At 40.1% G+C, this 20,121-nt stretch overlaps 1 protein-coding gene across 6 annotated transcripts in view; it reads left to right on the top strand.

Moving 5' to 3' along the window:
* lpp (LIM domain containing preferred translocation partner in lipoma) overlaps window positions 1-20,121 on the top strand; it is a 207,297-nt gene that overhangs the window by 47,684 nt on the left and 139,492 nt on the right. The window lies entirely within an intron of this gene.

Below are 20,121 nucleotides of genomic sequence, written 5' to 3'. Positions count from 1 at the left end.
TGATGTTACTAGGCACCCTCTTCACTGAATGCACTTTTAAAAGAATTTTGTATTTTTATATATTTATTTTTTAAGAGGTTTTTAGGTAAATGGTGTTAAGTAAGTCATGAAGTACATGTTAACCATTGATGTAAAACATGGATGTAGCCACTATTCATTAGTTGCAGGGCAAGATAATCACATTACAATTGTCCAAAATGCTCCAGTAGCCCAAATACAGCCCAAAGGTCTCGGTTGGCTCAGTTAGCTGAGGTGAAGCCTAGCCTGTGTCAGCACACTGCCAAATAACACTGCCTAACTTGCATGCATCTGTGATTTAGCAGGAAATTTGGATCGGCTTCACCCCTATCTGTCCTTCATGTTGTTTTTTGTTTTGTTTTTTGCACACTGTTGTTTTAAACACTGCTCCAAGTGGACATTAGAGGAACTGCAGTTTTTGGAAGCACCACATTCATTTGTCAGTCCCTGATGTTTGTTTCTAGGATTATTTGAACCTAAATAACCATAATTTCCATAACATAAGTAAGCAGTTTGTTTTCTAAACATAAACAAATGGGGAGTAAAAGTGATGCGAAAAGGAAAAAAAAAAAACAAAACACTGACTGAACATGAACTGCATCCGAAAACCACGTTCTATCACGGGGAAACAAACTCATGTATCCCAGTTGGAAAGGCTGTTGTTTAATTCACCTCACACCATCACCAGCCCCTGCAGAAGTTCTGTGTTTTTACCGCCCTACTGCTGTCCCAAGCATTGAACTTTTGAAAGCTCTCTCTTTGTTGTTTGTGGACTAAATGGCAATTGATGATTGTTTTTTCCCTTTTTTTTCTGTAGCATGTTATGTCTGTGAATACTCGAGCAAACATGAGCTGCAGCTGGAGATGCTAGTTACCATAGCTGATGCCAAATGTAACTTTGAAGTGACAATTCATTTTTAAACTGATAGCTGTGGTTAATGTTATGTACAGGTCATGTGAAAATATGACCTTAAAAAATGTATAGAAGGGTGTGTCAGCTGATCAGGACAGCAACTTCTGACCCGCTTTTAGGTCGACAACCTGTAAAGGCCTTAGCTACTGTCAGTATAGTGACATACATTAAAGAATGTCACCGTTTTGGACACAGCTAACTATCCGTCTGTAGTAATTCACAAGCTCTTTGTTGCACTCCCACCGTGGCTTAGAAACTTGCAGTGCGCTTAGATGCTGGTATTGTGCGCCTTAAAAAGAAGATGAGGAAACTCTGGCTTAGTGTGACATGATGAAGTTATGGGCCTAAAGCTCCTCATTGTTATGTATCTGTGGTCCTGCAGTCCAGCACTGCAGAATATAGAGTGCGAAGGAGAATATATGAGATGCTGTTTTCTGTGTGTGCAGCTGAAGTAATACCTGAAAGTTGAGACAAAGGGGCAAAGCGCCCTGGCTCTTTGTCGGCATCTTTCATTGGGGCCAAGCCCAAGTGATTTGGAAACAATTGCAATGTGAAATCTGTGTCTGCTGCAATTGCTTAAATGGCAGCTCAAGTATTTAAACATGCTCAGATGATTTACACTCATGCCTCTGTGCTGTGCTAAGGGGATTCCTGAGCAAAGTCATCTGCATTCAGTAAACAACGTGTTATTGATGAGTTGATTTCGTCTGGCTTTGCCAGTGAGCGAGCCGAGGAAAGGATTAAGTCCCCAAGCCAAAACCCAATACAAGTTTGAATAAGGGGATAGATGTGCAGCGCTCATTGTAGAAGGAGAGGATAAGCTGTGTTCAACATTAAAATAACAGCTCAATACGTGTGATATGAAAAGGTTCAGAAAGCTCAGACGTAAATGGGAAACGAGCCCGTTTACTGTCTCAGAATGATAAACCGTCCACCAAGAGTCCACGATAGGAAACACCACTGCTCCAATACTGTGCTTGGAAGAAGTTTGACTTAGTTTTTCTGTTGATAACAGCTTGGCAAGGAACAGCAGCGGAAGATTTTTTTTTCTTTTTGAAGATGTTTCATTTGCTGAAGGACTGAGTAAGAGAGGAAAGGTGTAACAACAACAGCAGGTGCTGTGAGGAATCCAAAACCATTCTAATCTAATTACAGCTTCTCTGACATGTTTCAGTTGTCACGTCTTGCCATTGTCTTTCCATTTACTAGTTTGGTTTCAGTCATGGTTGTTGTTGGTGTTTCAGTACCGGTACAGTGCCCGCTTGGGGAGAATGCAACCCAGGTTACTGTTTGTAAAGATAATTCACAGATGTCCCCAAAATGCGTCATATGCAGGCAGTCCAAAAGATACTGTTTCATAAAGGGGACGATGGCGGTTGTGCAGAACACGTAGGTGAGAAGATGTCATTTTTTGTGGTCTGTGGTGGAAAACCAAGCAGGCGACAGTGGTGATGTGGTGAGCTGCCTCAGGTACAGGTGAGACTGAAATAGAGTGCAGCAAGTCCAGTTGGAGTAACAGGTCAACCAGATCAACTAAACATTAGGGATACTCCGATCCAATCCCATCAGTGCTGCTCGCATGATCAGGAATGGTATGACAATTTTTATTAATATATAGCACATTTCATTACATGTAAACTTTCATTACAAGCACTACCTGCACACTTGGATCTAATTCTGGGAAAAATTAATTTAACGTGAAATACTATCATTTACCCTAAACTATTACTCTAAATGCTAAACTCAAATTTTATTGGTTTACTGAGCTGTTAACTTCATAGCATGAATATTTCCTCCAGTTTTAATCTTTGAGGTACAGGCCGTCACAATACAAAAGGGTGGGTTGAATTGTTGTATGATAATAAACTGCTGCAGTTTAGTGGCTGTGACGTGGAGTAACAGAAACAAGCTGGGGACAGGTTAAAGGAGCTTAAAGGTCTTCTTTTCACCCATATTTGGATGCCAGGTCCATCTCCTAGCTGTGATTCTATCTGTCAAAGTAAAATTTTAACACTTGTGACGAAACATTTTTTATGTTACAGCTTGAAAAAAATCACATTTATCAAACAGCTTTAGGTCAGAAGGTTTTTTAAAATCCTTAGAATTTGATCGTGAAGAAGGTCCTGCCTCACAGAGAGGATTTGCACTTGCATGTATTTGTTTGGACATCAAACTGTGGGATGAACAAAGCTGACCCAGCAAGTTCTGCAAACTCACAGCAATATTTTAATAACCAACAGGGTGGAAATGACTACAGAAACTCATGTGCTGTCAAGCAAAGGTTAGTCTTAAATTTGGATTATGAACAACTTGGGCCAACTCTGCACCAGCAGATCTTAATTAAATACACAGTATTACAAAGCTGAAAAAATTCTCTTCTTTTAAAATTTCATTGTGCTGTCAGAAAAAAAGAGGACTTTAAGCCTCATGATCAATACAGTGAGAAAACTGTATCCATCCCAGATCTCCACAGGTTTTAAATAACTCTGCATTCAGAAGTGATTTACAGCTCCAACACCACACACATGCAATTATGAAGACTCACAACGCTGACAGTTCGAGCCCCCAAATTGCAAGCTTGCCTCCCTTTTATCATATTTTATTTTATCACTTGACTCTTCCCCAACCAACCGGTTCCAGTCACACAGCCAGACAATTGAGTGTTTGCGAGTTCTGGATCATAATTACGTCTGTCCAACCTTAAAATACGTCCTCCTGCAACTCCTGCTTTTCTCATGAGACGATGATTCCAGTCTGTCTTCATAAATTAGATTTCTGAAAGTTTTGAGATTGTGCTTTTTTAAATCCTCTTTGAGGAAGCCTGTCAACTTAATTATCACCTAGCCTCCTGCTGTGGACTCTCCTTGAAACACCCAGCTTTATGTGCACTGCACTCCTCTGGCCTTTGACCACACCCCCTCCTCCTCATCATATAACTTTAGCATATATTTAGAATTGGATACAGGAGGCAGACTATCTCTACTTTTAAGATTAGGCTTAAAACTTTCCTTTTTGCTAAAGCATATAGTTAGGGCTGGACCAGGTGACCCTGAATCCTCCCTTAGTGATGCTGCAATAGGTGTAGACTGCCGGGGGAAAGGGGGAGTTTTTCCTTTCCTGTCACCTTTCTCACTCACTATGTGTTAATAGACCTCTCTGCATTGAATCGTACCTGTTATTAATCTCTGTCTCTCTTCCACAGCATGTCTTTATCCTGTCTTCCTTCTGTCACCCCAACCGGTCGCAGCATATGGCTCCGCCCCTCCCTGAGCCTGGTTCTGCCGGAGGTTTCTTCCTGTTAAAAGAGAGTTTTTCCTTCCCACTGTCGCCAAAGTGCTTGCTCATAGGGGGTCATATGATTGTTGGGTTTTTCTCTGTATGTATTATTGTATGATCTACTGTACAATATAAAGCGCCTTGAGGCGACTGTTGTTGTGATTTGGCGTTATATAAATAAAATTGAATTGAATAGAATAGAATACCGCTTCCACCTCAGTGCACAAATATTTAAAACAGAGAAGTCAGCTGTTGTACTCCTCTGGTATCAGCTGACCAGCAGATCCTGCTCAGTCACTTCTTAACATCGAGTGCTCATTTCCAAAATGAAAAGCAGCAATTAACACATCAAGGATGACTTTAGTACCGCGCTCATTTTCCCCCCACCTCCTTCAGCCTTTGCAGGTAGAGACGGCATTAAAAAAGTGCCCCTGTTGTATGATAAGCATTTCCTCTGCTGTGATAAGAAGCCCTGGGATAGTGACTGTCAAATGAGGCCAATTAATGATGGCTTGATGTGATGTTTTATCTTTTCGAGGCAAGTCCGCAGCTCCTCGCTCACTGTTTTTACCTCCCAGATAAGCTCTACTTTGTTGACTTTGCCCCAGTCTGCCCCAAAACCAAAGGCACTTATTAGCTACCTATCCGAGAGTGACATGTGTGGCTACAGGCCAGCGTTGAATAACGGTCCTTCACTGTCACCTCTGTAGTTTCTGGATTAACAGCTTGATTTGATTTTAAGCCATCATATACACAACAGAGCTGGAGCATTTATTTAGGCAAGGACCAGTGTTCCCCCTTCGGCTGCTGAGAAAGGCCGTTTGGATCGCTCGTGACGAGCGCTGTTTTTTTGCTAGGCAAAGAAGCTGCGCACTACAAAAGGATGTATTTCATGCTAATTTAAGGGTTCACCACAAAGATATCAGTTTAAGTAGACTGAAGATTCAGTTGTTTTATGTTTAGATCAGATAGGAGCCATTTAAGATTTAAAGAGTCAAAAGCTTTGGGAGAGTTCCAGTGCTTCCTGCTGAAAGGTATTTACTATAGCACTGCATTTTTTAAAAGACTGATAAAAAGGCTAAAGCTAATGATGTCCTTGCTGAGAGTTTAATTTTCTGAAAGTCGCTGAGAACTTCTTCTTATTCATGACCGCATAAGGAGTTAAGAATGTGTAACTTTGGGGAAGCCATCCTCAAAGCTCACCTGTTTTCATGTTGGACTTCATTACTCATAGTGAGAAATTCATTGAGAAATTGATTTTCAAGGATTCTTAGATGTGGACAGAAAATAATTGTTGCCAGTGGGAAACCATAAAGGTCATAACTTTATGACTTGTGGAGCTTTTGCCTCCAGGGCATTTTGAAATGCATTCTAACATGTGCGTATTGTTGTGAAAGCTTGACCTTTTTCTCAACTCTTTTGATTTTCTTAAACCTAACAATAACCGTGAGTAAAAACATGCATATTAAAAAAATGAAGGTAGGTTTCTCATAGGAGACCGGCGCCTGTGTCCTATGTGACAGTCCTCTGTATGCAGTCTCCATACTTTCCTTTCTGTCATTCTAAAACCTTTCTTCCTCTTTTTAAGGATTGGTTTGTTGGAATAACCTGCTGAAGTCAAATTAATTGGAAAAAATGAAAATATGAGAAAGATATTTCATGCTAATTTGTGCTAATTTGCGATTTGTGTGTGAAGTTCCTCTTTTTATAGGTAACTTTTTATTCCAGGATAAAAAACAAACAAAACTAAACTAAGACCTGGTTGATAAATAGTCCTGCATTGAATTTTTTTAATGTCTGAACCGGCCTCGTCCTTTGGTTAAGAGTTTTTAAAAGTTCAAATATTTAGCGAATAGATGACTCGCTCCCTCACCAGGTCTGCTCGATTTTGAGGTGCTAATTGGCTTGTTGGTGGAATATTGGTGACCAGTGAAATGAACTAGTGGCATCTTCACTTATAAATGATTGCATTGTTCCAAGTTCAGCCGCAGACCTTTCCACCCCATCGGTGAATTTTGCAAATGCGACTTCATGTCACTTTGCTCCACTGAGTAACTGTGAGTGCCTCAGACAATCCACAGTGCTGCTGCTATTCAGGTGAACTCTTTAACTCGATTTTCTCTCACTGATTAAGTCTGATCAAGCCTCCGATAACGCTGCTAACACCTGTGTGAAAAAGCATTAAAGCTATTAGAGCTGTGGTATTCGTCCATACGTACAGTTTCTCAAGAACATCTGGTAGATCAGCTTCTGTTGTTTTCCATTGATTTGTGAAAGTATAAAATATATCTTCTTTGTTTATTGTTGATGCAAATATTATTTTTTTAAGTCTGCCATCTTCCGCAGAGGTATGCGAGAGATGGTTAAGGTTGTGTTGTGATATATTTACAGCTGTCAGTCAGCAACCTCCTGAGACTGAGATAAGATAAACTCCTGAGACGTCGCATCTTACCACTTGCAGTATCAAGGAGCACATACACCAGTCATGCAAGCCATCCAATTCTATTTGATATATCCCAAGCCAATACAAGCTGTCAGTCAGCATTAAACTCAGATTCACATATTTACAGAAAAGTTGTGCTGCTGTCATTAGGGAGCAAAGGCCAACAACTCAAGTAAACTACTCAACAGCTGTTCAGAAAAAGTCATGCAGATCATGTTAGGAAGTTGTTACTTTAGCAAGCAGTCGATTGCTAAAATAACCAGTGGAATCGGTGGTTATTTATATCATGCAGAAGTATAATTTTCTTTTATACTGTAATTCTGAAACTCAGCAATTGAATGATGCCACTCCTGAGTACAAAAGAAGTTTAGAGAGCGTATTCAAACATTACATTTTCTCAGTAAGTGTTTTGACCCTTTTAACTCTCTCTCTGCCTCTTGTTTGTGTATGAATAGTACATTTTGGGTTTTGGTTTTTTTGTGTTTTTTAGCACAGATAAAAATTTCAAAGCAGAGAGAGTGCAGAGACATTGGAAAACCAATCTTGTAAATCCTTGTAAAGAGAAACGCTGTTAAAAATCACTGTTTAAGGTCCGTTATGAGAAAAAGAAAACCCCTCAGACCTTGGCCCTGGAAGCTCAAGGTACTTGAAGGATCCTATAGTGTGAACACAGCCAGTAACAAGGTTATGGAGCGTCATTACGAAACTTTTGTGGTTGTTTTGTGTCTTTTTTTTGGGTATCATTTGACGTGTCTTTGATGTTATTTTTGTGTTTTTGAGGTTGTTTTGTGCCCATTTTGTTTCTTTGCAGTTGATCTAGCTCACGTATTGGTCACATTTCTTGTCTTTGTTGTGGGTTTGCTGTATTTTATCTCATTCTTTTGCATATCTTTGTGGCCTTTTTGTGATTCTTGCTCACAGCTTTGTCTCTCTCTTTTGACATTTTCCCATCATTTTCTTGAGATACACCCACTCACACGCATAGACTGTGTATAACAATTGATATAACCACTGTTGAAACCTTACCATTTGATAACCAACATCATTTTATGTTTTTGGAGTCAGAAGCTACTACATTTGCATGAGAGGGTGGAGTGTCAAATGATCAATTTGGGCTAGCAAACATGGTTAACAAGCTGTAGTCACAAACTGTGCAGGTGCATCACACAAGACCTGCACCAGCTAATTAGTAAAAAGTAACAATAACACTAGAATTTCACTCATAAACGAATATGACAAATAATTTGGCTTGACAGACTTATTAGAAGCCAAATTATTTTTCAGATAATTGTTTTAAAAATGCTCCACAAGGTATCATTAGCGCAGACACAGTCTAGTTCAGGGATTCTAGTCAGTGGAGGTGAGGCTTGTCAGATGATGATCAGCTACAGCTCTATTTGTCAGGACACCTATCGGCCACACACCTAAATTCAAGAGACTAAAATGTAAAATTGGAATTTTTTTAAGGGAGTCTCTGGTGATTGCCTTGTTTTCTATAGCCAAAAAAGCCTTGAGTGCACTTGAGAGGAAGTGCAGGTTTTCACACTTGAAATGTCTGAGGTAAAGATGAAGCTGCAGATCACTGTTGATGTTAGCGCAGCTAGCTTAACAACCGAAACTTTGATTTATCTGTAAGTGACAGTGTCGTGCTATGAGTGCAGTGCTTATTTTCTATCGCTTAAGTGGTGTTTTTTTTGCATTTGCTTTTAAGGATTTTGCATCTATTTATGCATCTTTTGGCTTATTCTCAGAAAGAAAGCGTTTGCGATTTGCACGTGTCTTTATGGTTTTTATGGCGTTTTGTTATTTGCATTGCTTGTGGTTCGTTGACATCTTGACCTCTGGGCTTTGTTCATTTATGCAGACGCAATCACCACAAACAAATGTGAGTTAAAAAATAAAAATAAAAAAAAATACAGGAAAGCTGTTGCTCAGATTGTAGGTTTACAGGTTTTTTAAAAAAAAAAATTATTTCTTTGGCTGAGAGAAAAATCTGAGGATCGTAATCTACAAACACACTCTGTATTGTAACCAGGCTGCTGCTGTAAGGGTCTGAAGTCAGATCCATCCTGCTTGAATACATTTCAGATGATTTAAAAATGATTAACTGAAAACAGCAAAGCGACCTTTTCATTTCTCAGCCCCCCCCCCCCCCCCCCCCCCCCCCCCCCCCCCCCCCCCCCACATCAGCACCTTTTTTCTTCTTCTTCGTTGCTCAGGGTGGTTGTGCAGGGTGTTTGATGGGGGATGGGGGTTGCTTGTCTTTGTAGTAGTCACAGCTCCAAATCTCATTTGTAATGGTTATCAGCTGGTTGGGCTCTTCACAATAGCTAATGGGGAAAACAAATCGGTATTTGCCATGTTTATCATTTGATTAACCTTCATATTATCCCTCTGTGTAATTAGCCTAATTATGAGAGGCTTTACACTGACACTCTGATATCGCTTGTATAAACAGGTCTGAAATTTCTTGGCCTTGTTCAAATGGAGCGATACTTTTCTTTAAAAACTGAGTGTGTACCAGACATGTGTTTTAAGTTCCATCAAGTGATAAAATTATAAAATAATCTAAAATCCACAGACACGTCAAACTGCCTTCTGCAGAAGGGTCTTGTTGGTAGATGTCAAACAAAGAGAGCGCGCCTAGTGTAGAAGCAGACAAGGAACCGTTAATACCCGTTGCAGCAACCCGCCCAACAAGTTTGCTCTTGCATCTCTGGGGAAAACTTGCTGCCTGCTCGCTTTTGTCAAACCTGAGTCTGCCAGCTCTCGTCAGATCTGCGTCCGAGTGCAGACTGGATGAGTTGTGATCGGGACCCTCTTCTTCCCCGAACTCTGAGCATACTTGCTTTGACACAACAAAAAGGTGATTTTGCCTGCTAGCCTCCTCAGTCCCCTTTGTCATGGCCGGTTTGTGTCAAGCGCTGGTGCAATGACTGACTTACAGCAGGTGTTGAAACAAGACAGAATGCAGCTCGTATTAGACGTGAAGTTACTTCACAGTAATGTATCAAGACCTCCGAAGACCTTTTCTTTCTTTATAGTTAATTTAGGCCTTTTTGTGACTCTGAGGATACAACTTTAGTTTTAGTGTGATGGCTTCTCTTGTAAACTTTTCTTGACCAGACCCCAGAGGGCTGTGGGGCCTTCTACCACAAGACATGTGGCCTTGACATGAAATATTTTAAGTGACAAAAACACAGCACTATGCTGTAAATATAAGACTAGATGAAAAGGAAAGGAAAACTGCCATTTATTTAGAGTAAATAATTCCATTTAAATCTAATAAAATAATAAAATATAAGCAATTACCTCACGCGATTACTTTAAACCCTCATTTACTCAACTGCCCATTTATTTTGTTTGTTTTTAAATCATCATAAGATCTCTTGAGACTTTTTGGCTTTTTGTTGGACAAAATGAGAAATTTGAAACACCTTAGAGACCAGAAAAGAAACAAAAATTGTTTTAGTTTAAAACCTTGGTTGGAACCCATATGGAAAAGAAATAGTAAAAACATATATGATTTACTCATGAAAGTGGCCACTTTCTCATTACTTTCATATATTTTTTTAGTAAGTATACAAAACATACAAGTTTCATTATATAATTTTTCAAGGGATCTTATATGTGTTTTCACTCTTGTATGCTTTTCATACAAGACAGATAAAAACTTTATAAGATTTATATATATATCTTTTCCATATGGGAAGGCACATACACACACATTGTGTTTCCTTGATCCGCATCAGAGTTGTTGAATTGATTTTCACCTCATAAAACATTTGCAAAGCCAATATTTCAAATGCGTATTTTAGATCAGGCATTGCTTAGATTCGTTGTTTTCCCCTTTGATCTGCGTTGGAGCTTGTATTGTTCTTTACATTGTGCCTTGTTACACTGTTTGGACAGTACTGGCAGCTGCAGGGAATCAAGTTCAGAGCAGACTAGTGAACTTGTAAGGCACAAACATATTGGGGTATCCATTGTTAGGACGCAGCTGAAAGATTTTAAGGAAAAAACTGGACAATACGCAGATTGGTATTGACTTCTTGCCTTTTTTAAAGATGTAATGTACATAACCTTGATACATTTAAACAAAAATACCTAATAAAAAAGAAAATGTTTGACACCATCATCAGATTAAAGTACTGGCCTGTTCTTATATCTCTTAGGGGCCTTACCAAGACCTCTCACTGTGCTGGGAATTAACAGAGATGTTCTACTCGACCTAATCCACGCCATACATGCTTCACAAGCATAAGTAAAATAAAGTGATGCCTGACACTTAAGTGCAGAGAATTGCTTGTCTTGTCTAGAAAAGTACATCCTTACTTTGAGTATTACATTTACACACAGTAAAAACCCAGACTTGTCAGCTGGATTATTTGTAGGTCGAAGTGTGATAATGCCCGGAAGAAATTATAGGAAATTGCAGCAAAATACTCCATGCAACACAGATTGCAACAGAGTCCCTGTGTTAGATTACTACTTTTATTGTCGTTATACTATGTATAACAAAACTTCCGAGCGGGTACATCTGCAGGTGTAAAAAGAACAAAGAACAACAACATGCAGTTATTTATACAGTAAATCTAAAAACGTGACTATGTATATATTTTTAAAAAACTGCTAAATATATAAAGTATATGCATGATCTGGTGATGAGATAAGAGATGCGGTCGTGCTAGGGAGTAGCATGGTGATGCAAGTATTTTGTCATTTCACAACAACTTAATTAAGGGTAAGCAGTAGTATTCGAATCTCTATGATATTGCTTATCAATCAAGTAGCACTTGGCTGTGATATTGTAAAGCAGAGAAGTTATTTCAGGAGAAGGTTTAAGGGATGCAGCCCAGCCCAGGTGTTTGCATCGCCACGACTCCATGACAAAAAGCCAACAAGAGTTTTGTTATCTTTTGTGGTATTTCATAAAATAGTCCCTGTGGGAACTAAAAGAGTGTTACTCAACTCTTTATTTCATCAAGGTAATTGTTACAAAACCTTTCATGATTGCTTTTTAAGCATAACTGCAATCACAAAGACATGAAATGCTAACGTTAGGCTGTAAATGAATTACACCACAGTTGTATGACTTCAGTGTCTCCATCGCTAACCTCCTGTGTGAATGTTCCCTGTCAGCTTCGACACTTTTCTAACCACCTTTTTAGTCAACATCTACATTGAGCCATGCAACAAACTAAAAGTAATTCGCTGTTTGGTGATTGCAATGTCAGAATTCTAGCCAAATAGAATATGTCAAATACATTCAAAAAATCTATTGAACTTATCATTTCATTGTTTAAGACTCATTCCTGCAGCACAGTATTCTATAAGAAGAAATATTTGATTAATTTCCTGTATTTTTATTGACTGCTAATCAATTATGCTGATGTAAACAGAGCACGTTTGGTCTAAAACGAATGGAGAAATGACTGAATTGCCTACAGCGGTAATGAAAGATGATCTTGTCGTGGAGCTGTACTGTTTGCCGTGTCTGTGTTTCAGAACATGATGTTTGACTTACCCAGCCCTCTGATGCCCTGACACTGCTATTGCTCCTCTACTATTAAATTTTTAACACTAGAAAGAGGTCTAAAACAGCCTTTTGCTTTTATTAATATGCCAGCATGGCATGGTGTCAGACTTCTGGCACCTTCAAATATTTACCCTTGTGCACAAAACATTTCCGGTTCTGTAATGACCTCTTTGCTTTTCCCTGTTTCCAAACAGTGGAACGTAGAGCGCGAGTGCTTGTTTGTGTAATGTCGCGTTAACCTGTTCAGCTATTCAACCAGCCCTCTAAAGCAGAGCAGGTCCAGTGCTGGAAAGACTCAGCAACAACCTCCTGCAGATGGGAACCTTTAATTTTTAAAGCATTTTCATTCGCATGGCTGATCCTCCGCACACTGCGTCACGAACCGTGAGTGCTAATCCCAGTCGCCAACCACCTCTTTATTTAGTATAAAAATCTTCCAGCCAAAGTGGATCTCCTTTTTCATCTCTGTAGTGTCTTTTTGAAGTAATGTTTTGATTGGTGCCCAGTGAACCAGATCTGTGTAGCTTTAACTGAACTCTACTCATGGGACAAAGACAGAGGTGGAAACCAGCGTAATTGCCCTTTAAATCTTAGTTCACCTTTTCTTCAAGATATGCTCAACTGGATGCTCATGCAAATACATTGCTTCTCAACAACAAACACTGAAATAGTTTGTTGTAGATTAATGCAAAAAATCAGAAAATGAACAGTTTTATGTTTTAAGAGTGTCAAACATCAAAATGCACAAAACCTCAGTGGTTGTGAAGACATTCTGTAACTGTTTGGGGTAAAAGGGGTTAAATTTAAACCCTGCACCAATTTTGATTTTAATTAATATAATTTTTTTGTTGATAACCTCACTAAAAGCCATCTTTACAGATGCCATGCATGCAATGCATCTGTCATGTGCAAGGTCAGGTGTTTAAGCGCTTAGTAAGTAGTCTTTTGTGTCCTTCCTATAGACTGACGTCGGTTCCAGATCTGAATACCGAAGCCAATGTCCAACTGGTTAAATCTTCATTTTTTCTAATGGCCTGCAGGGGGCGACTCCTCTGACTTTAAAAAGAATTGTGAATGTATAGAGGCAGAACCAGCCCATGGTTTTATGAGTTCTTAAGCAGAAATTGATTTGGGGTTAGTATGTCGAAGGCATTCGACTGTGTCCCTCAGGTGGTCCTGTGGGGGGTGCTCTGGGAGTGTGGGGCTTATTGCTAACGGCCATTCAGTCCTTATACAACTGTTGCTGGAGCTTGGTCCGCATAGCTGGCAATAAGTCGGACTCGTTCCTGGTGGGTGGTGGGCTCCACCAGGGCTGCCCTTTGTCACCAATTCTGTTCCTAATTTTTATGGACGGAATTTCTAGGTGCAGCCAAGTGGTGGAAGGCAAATCCGCAGCATTTTTACGGATGCTGTGGTTCTGTTGGCTTCATCGGGTGATTGCCTCCAGCTCGCCATGGACCAGTTCGCAGGCGAGTGGGAAGTGGTTGGAATGAGAATCAGCACCTCCAAATCTGAGGCCATGGTCCTCAGCTGGAAAAGGGTGGAGTGCCCGCTCCGGGTCAGGGACGAGTTCTTGCCCCAAGTGGAAGAGTTTAAGTATCTCAGGGGCTGGCCCCTGCGATAAGCGGAAGAAGATGGATGGATGGATGGTTATTATGTCCATGCGCCGTCATTTGTAACATTATATATGTTACAAAGCCATTATCGTGGCTTTACTGCACTGCTGCCTTTGGTTTTATACATCACCTCATTGCATCGACTTTGAGGTTTCTGTTTAACTAACATCTTTCTGTGTACACAAAAATATACAAACAACTTGTCTTGTGTGACATTTTGCATGCTCCTGGGGTCCCCTGTTAGTGTGGGGCCTTAAGCAGCTGCTAAGTCTGCTTATGCCTCAGGCTCTCTATAGAAGTCTATGAGGGGGAAAAAACAGCTCTTGGTTTCCTTGATGTGACCTCCGTAAACACTTTCCTGTTAAGTTTTTGTTTTAAAATCTCCAGTGTCACGTCCTATTTTAAGAAAATAATATCTATTTCTTAATAATAGTTTGATCCATTAGCATCAAAAACATAAAGCATGGCGTAGCTTGTTATTAACAAGTCACCTTTGGTAAATGCATGAGTTATAGTGTCCCATCACCTTCTCATTCAGATCTCATCACATCTTATTTCAAAGACTCAGCTCAAACCCACATAACAAGACTTTGATAACCAATGTTTGAAGTGAAAGTGGGCACGTCCATCCATTATATACATTTTGTGGTCGTGCCTATTGCAGACTTTACTCTCATGGCACCGGGTGTAGATTTCAGCAAAATGACTTCAGACTGGTATGCACTGATACCTGAGGCCTTCCAAGTACAACCAGTCGATATTGAGCAGTAGTTAAAAAAAAAAAAAGTAACAAGGTAACAGTGAAGTTTTTGAGTATTTGTCTATCCATCCATTTTCTTCCACAGTCGCAACTGCATTATCAAATACCAATGCACTCAAATCTGCCAGGTTCAATATTTATCTAAAAAGGATTAAATTACAGTAATCCCACCCACCACAGCTGATTTATTCACCCTCATCTTTTTTAGGGTCTTCCAACTTCTTGTTTTGGTTTCCTGGGCCATGATGCTTTGCTTCACTCTCCTCAGTTTTTTTTTTTTTTAGCTGTCGAAAACTGCGATGTAGAAGCTGCTAGAGCATTTTAAAAAAACAGAAGCTTGTGAACAGTGTGTGTGTGTTTTCTTATCTTTTTTTTTCCGATAGGTTTTCGACATGTGATTCAGCTCACAGCCTCAAAAGAGTTTTTGCTAGAAAGCATGTCATCCTTTTTCCTCCCCCCAAAAATCTCTGAACCTTGCCACATTATGTTAGAATTCAGCTCTCTCAGTGGTCCTCTTTGGATGGTTTTGTTTGATAGTTTCCTTGGTGGATATGAAAGATTAATGCAGCAGCACCTGCAGCAGTTCCTCAATGACAGCTGTAAAAGTGCAGCGGAACAGCTGTGAGAAGACAGCCCGGCTGCCGTGCCCCCATAAAACAAACTGTTAAACACGGTGTCACCGCTTTGTGAGTCATCCTGTAACTGCCCCGGCTATCAGAATTGATTTTCCTTCCATGAGCTCCAATAGTGTTTTGTGACTGCGAGTGCACCTTCAGTGCGATTCCTCACTGTGTTTTGGTTATCTTTGTGAGTTCATTTATACATGTTTTCTTCCACTTTGTGTGTACATTCTTATTCCAGAACACAGAAAAGGAGGTACAGAAGGGCCTACCGTAACAAATGATCTTTGTTATGGTAGAGAAAGGCCTGAAGTAGGAATTGCAATTGGTCCACGTGTTTAGTCAGAAGATGTTTACAGCAAACCTTCATATACGTATGTCCTGTACTGCAGAAATTGTAATTGTGTGGTTTTCCTCTAGTTGCTTTTATTTCCTCCCACAGTCCTAAGACTGTGGTGTAGACTGTGGGTGTGATGGAAACTGCAATGGCGTGAATATGTTCATCTACCTGTTATCGACTGATGGTCTGTCCAAAATAAACCCCCTCACTTTCTCAAGCTGAAAGGGGAATTCCCCTGATCGTACAAAACAAAGTGCAGTTACAGGTGTGAAAGAGTTGCACGAGCACTTCTTGAGGGCGAAGAGGGAATTGCACAAAGTGCATCATTAGGGTGACGGCCACAACTTAAAAATAAAAGGTGTGAAGAAGCTTGAATGTCTAGCAAAATGGCCTGTGGTTAAGTTACACACCCTAGGTTTGAACAAAAATAAAAATAGCCGCCGTGTGGTTCTGCTGAACTGTTCGTGACCATTTATTGAAAAATATGCCCATCATGACAAAAAAAGCGATAGTTTGTCATTATTTTTTGTGATATATCTGCTGTTCCAACGGTTGGTGCTCATATTAAACATAACCAGAGTATCACACATTTTCTTATATTGAGTAATCCCTGCATTTCCTTTCTCTTCTTGGACCCGTATGATGCCACTGAGCGGGATTTACAGTTTACTAGAAGCCTCACCCACCTGTCATTTATACTTTATTTGTGAGGGGCAGCCAATCGTAAGAAAGCTGGCTGTAGAGTTGGTCTTAAAGGAGGAGGAGCTAAACAAATCAGTGGAAAATGCTCCTGGAGAGAGGACCTGAAAGCAAAGTGCAGAGCAGAATAAACTGATCACAAAAAACAAGTGAAACAAGTCCTGGTGGGGCATCGTAAAGGAGGGAAATCAGACACAGGTATAAATAAAATACCCGTCACACAGCAACCATCATTTCATCACTCTACCAGTGTCACATCGTGTAATCAGGACTACAGGGAATCCTTTTGGATGTATTTAGGATGATCATATGTAATAACCATATTTTTGATACTGAAGTTGATTATTACAGCCCACACGGGTTATAAATGCATTTTTAAAAGATTAGAATAAAACAGAAGAGAATGACTTTATTGTCAATATGAGTGGACAAGTTGCCTTTGGTTCACCAAGTCACAGATCAGTTCATAATAAATATACAGTCATCCACATACCTTAATAAAGCTTCAGTAAAATTAAGTAAAATACATCACAGCAACTACTAATTGCATTTGGCACAAATAATTCCTCAAACACATTATTAAGCTGTACAGCACTGCACAAGAGGTGCAGCACAGTTAAAACATGATTGTGATCACACTGTGGTGAACACAGGGTCAGCAGCAGGGAACCGCACCCCTATCTGACACACTGATCTTCCACATTCGTGTCTTCTAACAGTTTAGGCAGACCTCTGGTTTAAGCGTCTTTAGTCTTGTGTGGCTCATAGCTGATAACTTTTACTCTGAGTCTGTAGAGATGAGGCGTTGGGAAAGACTGGCCTAAACACTTTCTGTCACTGAAAATCATAATCACTATGCACGCATGTCATAGTTGATGCACTTTAATTCTAATCAGATCAGTTGTTAGATGTGGAAACTTTTCATCTCTCTGTATTTTTCTTATATTTTGTGTCTCGTTGTATGTCACCATTTCAAGCCTTCACATAACGGGCTCTGCTGGAGTTCCTTGCCACTTTTCGTGGTCCTTTATCAGCACTGAGTGTTTATTAGACAGGTTTAAATGTAAGCTGCCACTGCAGTAGATGTGGCTTGTTTGCTTCCACCCTCAACCTCATCTGTGAAAAAGCCAGTCTTCTGTTATTTACACAAAGGAGTAGCTTTGGACTGGCTGAAGTACATTTCTGAAATAAACTGCTCTCTAGAGTAGACCTTGAATGGATAGAATAATGGCACTTAAAGCCATATGGAGTGATTGTGTGTGTTTTTCAAATAGTTTATTTGTTCATGTTTTAAAGGGAAGAGGGGAAAAAAATCATTTGACAGATGAAATGCTGAAATTTACGCATACGTGTGACACGCCCGCGTGCAGCCTTTTTGAGCTTAAAAACCCCCCGCCAGGGTGCCTCCGGGGTAAACTGCATCACAAGTCACTGAACCATATTGATCATAGTCAATTAATATGTAGCGCACAAAAGATTGCGAGAAGACCTGCTGAGGAAGACTGCTGCTATGAAATGGCTCCAAAGCATCCAGGAAGTGGCTTCGCTTTGCAGCCCTGAAACCTTAAAATCGCATGGCGCTCATGCTGCAAACAAATCTTAAAAAAAAAAAAAAAAAATCCAGAGCACTGTTATTAAACTATTTTTAAAAAGAGGTCACATTTTTTAAACACAATCAGAGATTTTTATTCGAGGCCAGTCCTGAATTATTATTTCAGTGCAGTCGTGATTTTCTGTTTAAAATGAAGGCCGCTGCAATTTATAAGCCTAGCTGATCACACGCGTAATCTATGAATCACAGGAATGATTATATGCTGAAGTCATCAGTGAAGTGGCTTCTGTGTTGTGCGCTCGGAACGGCACAGAAGTCACTTGTTTTGCAGAAATTTTATTTAAAATAACAGATGTGAGTGGGTTTAATGTGCACTTTAGGGCCCAGTATCCATAAAGCGACGCCCCGCTGCGCATTATTTGCCATCACCAAAGAATGCAACCACACACTGACACAGAAATTTTCCTTTCAGGATGTCACATATTGAGTCTTACTCACACATCCTAAGATCATTTCTTCTCTTTCCCTCCTTTTCCCTTTCAATTCATCTTTTATTTTGTTAGCCATTTGAGCATTGGGAAATGAAAGCATTTGCATTGAAAGGACAGGTGGGTGTGAGACACCAGCGAGCGTCTGAATTGTAGCATTAAGAGCATGAGAGAAGGGAGGGAGGGGGGGGGGGAGAATCAAAAGTAAGAACCATTCAGACGGCAGGAGGAGCAGGGATTTGAGCAGATATTAAAAGATGATTGTGCGTGGGCTTTTACTGCTGTGCTCCAGAGAAAGAATGTAAACCCTGTATCAGTCAGAGTGAGGATAATAAACAGTAAAAACATCAGAACACAGCACAACAAACACAAACAAAAAGAAGGATGGGGAAAAGCGCGCCGTATAAATAGTTCAAATATTTCAAGTGATTTCAGAATGCGATGGTGAAATACTGGAGGTTTGTGTCCTCAGCTGCTGCAAGTTCCTCCGCTCTGTGGTGGTCTTCCCTTCGCTGGAACTGTATTACCGACATGCATGTTAAACAAAAGCATCGGTTGGAGGTGAGACTTGGTGCCATTTTGGAACATTTTGATAAGTTCGACTCTCATGCACCCTCCCAAAAACAAAGACAACAGAAACAACATGAAATTAAGTAATAAGTAGTCAAGTGTTGTTTTTTTGTGTGCGTGTGCGACTGTGGATCATTGTTCTGTCATTCCCAAACACTCATCTGATCTCATTTTTGACAGCTACATCAACGCTTAAAAAAATCATTGATGGTTACATCAGGGTTACAGCATTTTTCAATACTTTTTCCTCTTCCAAAGTCTTTTTGTTTTTAAAGTACTTTGTTGTTTTCACCGCTCTTTGTCTCTCATATCACTCTTTTGATTTGTTGATCTCGTGCCGACATCGCAAGCAAGTGTGCAAGTAAAGAAAGCGAAGGCTCAGAGTCAGAGTTCAAAGTGATTTCCTTTCGACTTTAACGCTTGTTGTTGCTTTATTAAATCGGACACTTTGCTGCATGTCAGAACACGCTGTTTATTGCCTTGTTTTTTGTTTTACAGCGTAATTCTCCCAGACGCTTTCAAGCAGACTCCATCGTCGGGGAGAAAAAAAGTAGACGTGAGCTTTGTACACTTATAATTAGTGTAACTTGTGCTGCATGTGGATACAGTGGCCTCAGTCACCTCTTTTATAAAGCAGAAACGGTGACACATAGAAGGTGTTTAATGCAGTAGGTCAGGTCGCACTGAAACTGTCAAACTCACAATGAACTTGAGCAATTTAAAGAATGTGTGTAAAAGTACAGTTCGTACTGCTGTCATGTACAGCTGGGGGTAAATATTCAGATTTTTAGTCGTGCTTGCAGGGCTTGGTATGGATATTTGGAGACATGCCCATTCGCACGCATTCATACAAGCGCTTTTTTCATTGCTAACGTTCACACATGGTTAGTGCACTCATCCTGTTGCCAAATGTCAGCCAAAGGTGAAAGGGCAGTCTGGCTAAGGGCAGGGTTTCTGTTTCATGTTATAAGTAGGGATGTCCCTGGTGACTAAAATCCCGTCCACACGTAAACGCAGAAATGAAGGAAAACGCTGCTAGGAACATGCCAAAGCAACAGGTGGCGATATATTCCTAACCGCGTAGAAATGTTGGCCAATCAGAAGTCTCGAAGCCTGGGTGGGAAATAGTAAACAAAGCTGGGGCATAGAAGCAGAACCGAGTCGTATACATAAGCATTTATGTAAGCATTTAAACACTGCAGAGAGTATAATTAACAGTAACAGTATTGTAGAAATTCATTTCACCGAAACAATAACGTGGTGCACAGTGTGACGTCAAAAAAGGCG

This window comes from Neolamprologus multifasciatus, chromosome 23, assembly GCF_963576455.1.
Source record: "Neolamprologus multifasciatus chromosome 23, fNeoMul1.2, whole genome shotgun sequence".
Classification (NCBI taxonomy): domain Eukaryota; kingdom Metazoa; phylum Chordata; class Actinopteri; order Cichliformes; family Cichlidae; genus Neolamprologus; species Neolamprologus multifasciatus.
Note: the sequence above shows the minus strand (reverse complement) of the source record. Positions and strands in the feature narration are given on the sequence as shown.